The following is a 5,081-nucleotide window of genomic DNA, read 5'->3' on the forward strand; positions in this document are numbered from 1 at the left end:
ACTCCCTGGATCTAAATTATCTAGGTACTGCTCATCCCCTCCCAATTTTCCAGCATATTTAGCAGTCTTGTCCTTGTAAATGTCTTCAAATCCAGGGTCAATACCTACAGGGCCACTAGGTATCTCATCTACATTAACATCACTATATCTCTCTTTCCAGTTCTTCTGATTTACTTTGGTCTGTCTAGCAGCAACAAGGTCAGCTTCTATATCACTTGTCTCTCCAACGACATCCTCATCAGCATCATAAAGTGAGTCATATGTATCCTCTTCAGCAGAAATACCCTCATATTGACCATCCTCACTCCCAGAATTACTCTCAAATTCATCACAATCGGAATCTGTGGCTAGATGAAAGTTGTAGAACTATCCTTCATCCTCAGTAAATCTTCTATATCAGCAGCCCTCCCTTTACCCTTCCCCTCAGTGAAACAACCACTATTTATATCATTGGTAGGTGAGTTTGTTGCCCTAGCATTAGCTCTACTTGTTTGCCCTTGTGGCACTTCACTAAAGCCAACTGTTTGATCATATGGGGAATCACTGGGGTCCACACCACTACTTAACATTTCATCCAATTCAATATCAACACATGGTATATTAACAGTGTGACATAAATAAACATCAATAAAATCCCCATCATGAAGGTCTTTGCAGAATTCTAACACAACAGCACCATACTTAATGAATCGAAATGATCCTTTTTTATTGACTCGGCATGCAAATTTGTCCACATCTAAGTACCCCATATCATTTACCCGTTTGTTGAATTGAATAACATGCATTCATCAGTTTTAGCAGTTACAATAGAAGGCCATGTTATACCATTTTCATACCTCATTAATGGGCCAACTGCCAGTTATCCCTGTGGTGAAATTGTAATTTCACAAGAACAGCCATCCTACCTCACTACGCCTATGAAAATAACATAAGATAAGTCCAAAATAGTAAAATATTCAAAAGAATGAGACAATATTGTTTGAAAAAGAACAAGCAAATGCTGGAAAAGAACCCTAACTATATCATTTTAAGAGATAAAAAATTTTGATATGATAAAAAGCCCTAATTTTTATCCCTATATGCCAAATAAGCGATGGAACCGGCAAAATCCCTAATTTAGTATGTTATTCCAAAAAGTCCCAATTTTAAACCCTAAATAACGAAAAACCATTGCATGCATACAAAACATTATTCTACCATGACCAACTTCAATAACGAATAAAAATACACTAAAACAACAAGAAATTTCATGAAAGACAACAATCAGACCTTTAATGACTTCTACGTTTCTTGTGGAGGAAAAAGGGACAGTACACGATTGTCTCAGATTCTTGTTTTGGGACCAATTTTGAAAGAAAAAGGCATAAACACAACCTTCAGATGATCTAATGGAATCCTATGACAACGTTCACTCCATTTTGAGCAGACGAGTGAAAATGTTAGAGGGTTGATAGAGACGACTGGAAAAATGAAAATAAAATTAGTGTTTTAGGGCAAAAATGAATGGGAAATATCAGGGGTTTTCCCGCCTAACACGTGGCATGTTTTTATTCCTTTATTGCTGATTGGGTTGCCACGTTGTGAAAACTGTAGTGCACGCGCATTGAGTCATAGGTCGGAGGTGTTTATTAGTTCGCCTATGCTCAAGTTTAAGTGTTCATATGGGAATTAGAAAGTTCCTTTACCGGTATGACAATCGGGTACAAGTTTAAGTGGCTAGGAGGCCATTTTGCCTTTTTTATTTATATAAATCTGATTTGTCCATACTATTGCTCAAGAATGTGATAATAAGCTTTTTGTCATTTTAAGGTTCAAAGTGACAAAATAACTGTCCAACAAAGCTATCCAATTCATTCACTTAATTCATGTGCCTTTTCGTTCACTTAAAAGTTAAAACCATATGCCAATGTGATAATTTGCACAGAATCGAGAACTTCATTCATTTTATCCAAAAGATAGCATGAGCAGCTAGTAGGAAATCACTTTTTAGTACAAGCAATATTACATAACCAAAAGAGTAATCCAGAAGTTAGAAAATTTTCATGCTAATGGAATCTCAAAACCAGCAAAATAACTACATTAAGTAGCATGAAACATAAGAAAGTTCTCCACTATACTCAAAAGTCAACCAGCAGCTTATCTACCGAAAGAGTTCACTAGCAAGTTACTACTGCAACATCACTTGTCTATTTACTTGTTGATCTAAGCATTTATGAAGATGATACCATAATCCGTAAGTCTCATTTTTCTTCATGTGGCAATGGTAAATTCGACCACAGTGAATGCCTTTCATTATGCGCACTCTTTCAATTTCCTCCACCTTTTCATAGTGATCCCAAACATGTGATTGTAATTTAGGCGCCATGATCAAACCTTTACAATAAAAAAAGATATAAGTCAAAACAACACAATTGATTGATATTAAAATATATCAATGCTATATCATCAAATATACAGAAGGTTATCAACTTACCACACATGCCACAGGTTGCAACTATATGTCAATAATAGTAGAATTTTTTGCAGAATTAGCCAAATCTAAGAAAAATATTAAAGAAAACTTTGTCATGAAACATAAACAAGTAAACTATTTGTAGTATAATAAATGCAAAACACAAAATAATTACCAAGTTCCAGTTGTTCCAGATACTCCAAGTCTTCCTCAACTTTAATAGGAATAGGTTCACTTCTAAGCCAATCTTGGAGATAGATAAGAGATTGCACCAATTTAGGCGTCAACGAACTCCTAAACGAGTCAAGAATGTGACTTCCCGTGCTGAATGCACATTCTGATGCAACACTTGAAATAGGAATGGCTAACACATCACGAGCCATCTTTGCAAGAATGGGAAATCTAGGCTCATTGATTTTCCACCACTTCAATATTTTAAACTCATCTGTTTCAGGCTCAATATCTTCATCAAGATATCTATCTAACTCTGATTTAGCACCTAAAACTCCTGTCACTTCCTTATGTCTCTCAAATTCCAATTTCGTTCTCATTGTTCCTCTTTTCAGAAAGCTACCATAACCACTCACAGTATCTGTTGTGTTTCTAGATGAAGCAGGTGTAGATCTTTTTTAACTTTTCTTTACATAATAATCAAACAAAGAGTACATATAATTTTTCACTTCTAATATCAATTTCTTCTCTTCTTTTTCTCCAGACATCCTCTCAATTGCAAAAGGAACATAGTCAAGCTTGTTACGGGGATCCAAAATTGATGCAATAAAGATCATCTTGTTTATTTTGTCAGGTTCACCCTAATACTTGACAAATGTTTTTATTTTATTTTTTTATTTTTTGCCTTTTCTTTCAAACTAGCATCTTCATGTTCCATCCACTCTTTCAAAATAAGATCAAGCTCACAAATTTCAACAAAATACACATTGAAAGTGACATAAATAAACCAGAGACCCTCAAAGTAACCAAATAAAAAGCTTCAAGAAATTTCACCATTGTTCTCACATTATCCCAGTCAGCACTTGTAAGACACCTGCACTAGTTCCATCTTCACATACATAGGTACGAAGATGATGCAATAATCCAGTGTCAAATACTGAGCATGAAAACGAAAACAAACAGAACACTAAAATACTTGTAACACCCCGCACATTCGAATTAGGTATGAATGAGTAAGGAGTAGTAAGGTTATATTTTGGACATATGAAGTCCTATCGGGATGATTATGAGTGAAAATAGTTGTTTCAAAACCAATATGGGAAGTGAGGTGCATAAGATTTGACAAAATCGACTAAGTTTGCAGAAGGTCTGTCTTCCAGCAAGGTTTAGTGAAATTGTATAAGGAATTTGGGAAAATTCAAAGCATGAAAGTTGTATTCTATTGATATAGCTTTCCAACGATATATTGTAGAACCCAAACGGAGCTCTGTGCAAAAAGTTATGCCCGTTTTACAGAATGGTATGTAACCACCGCGTTCCTGCCGCGTTTTTACCGCAACCGCGGTGGTGAGGCAGTGTTCCAGCGATTTACCGCAGTCGCGCCTACTGGGACACGGTGGACGACTTGGGAAGTCATTTTTTTAGCCTTATTTCGTCCCCCACAGCCCCAAACCTTAAAAACTTGCTCTAGAAAGGAAAACTCTCAAAAACCTAACTCCTTAAGGGTCCTTCCACCACCCAAGGTAAGTTCTAATGGTGATTCTAAGTTAATTTTAATTTCCCAACATCTTATTAATATGGGTAAACCCTCCATATCATTAGATATTCGATTGGGACACCATTGTTGATAGAAGAAACCCTAGAACTCGAATTCAAGAAGATTGAACGTCAAAAAGGTAATATCTTCACCCTCTAATTGATTCTACCATTGAATTAATGATTATAGACTCTATTTTATGAGATATGAGTTGATGGGTTTGATAGAAAAGCATGAACGGTGATAGGTTTGGGTTGTTGATTGGTTATTATTGGTTATGGGTGTTGATTACCTTATGGGTGATAAAGAATAATGTTGATTATAACCATTTGAGACTTTAGAATTTATCTAGGAGCAGGAGAATGGGTTATTGGGTGTAGAGACACCATTAATAAGGACTATGAAGCTTTATTCTCACCAAGTGTTTGATGGGATGCTTAAGTGACCAAACATAAGCATCATAGCTAATATGGAATCCCTTTGACTTGTATTGCTGTAGATTAAAGTTGAGAGGGTTGACAAACGTTGTATTACGCTCAAGGGCAGGAAGTTAAGGTATGTGAGGCTAACTCTCTATGTTTGGGAATGTTAATGATTCTCCCTACACTACGTTTCTTTTACGACGTTACTAATTGCCTCAGAAATATAGTTTAGCCTAGTTCCTTGAATAGTTGCAGAACTTCTATTCTCTAGCTTCATAACTCGTTCACCACTTTCATTCTAAACGTTGTGAGCTCAGTGCGTATTCAATATAGACTTGGGTTTGATGCCCCCGAGTCTTAGTATAGATTACTCAGTATGCCATAAATAGTTGAAGTTTCAGTGTTCATAATCAGTTCAAGAATACATGTCTCAGTCTAGTCCTATCCAGTATTCCAGTATTATATAACTCAGTGTGATCCAGTATTCCAGTATTATGTA

General features: G+C 36.0%; 1 long non-coding RNA gene across 1 annotated transcript; it reads right to left on the reverse strand.

Annotated features, from left to right (window-relative positions):
* Positions 1 to 1,985: 1,985 nt before the first annotated feature.
* On the reverse strand, positions 1,986 to 2,733 carry LOC109212580. The gene is made up of 3 exons (XR_002065888.1): positions 2,628 to 2,733; positions 2,474 to 2,538; positions 1,986 to 2,373 (listed from the first exon to the last, which is right to left on the reverse strand). It is a non-coding gene; the product is annotated as an uncharacterized LOC109212580 (long non-coding RNA).
* Positions 2,734 to 5,081: the final 2,348 nt, after the last annotated feature.

Source organism: Nicotiana attenuata, unplaced genomic scaffold (assembly GCF_001879085.1).
Source record: "Nicotiana attenuata strain UT unplaced genomic scaffold, NIATTr2, whole genome shotgun sequence".
NCBI classification, from domain to species: domain Eukaryota; kingdom Viridiplantae; phylum Streptophyta; class Magnoliopsida; order Solanales; family Solanaceae; genus Nicotiana; species Nicotiana attenuata.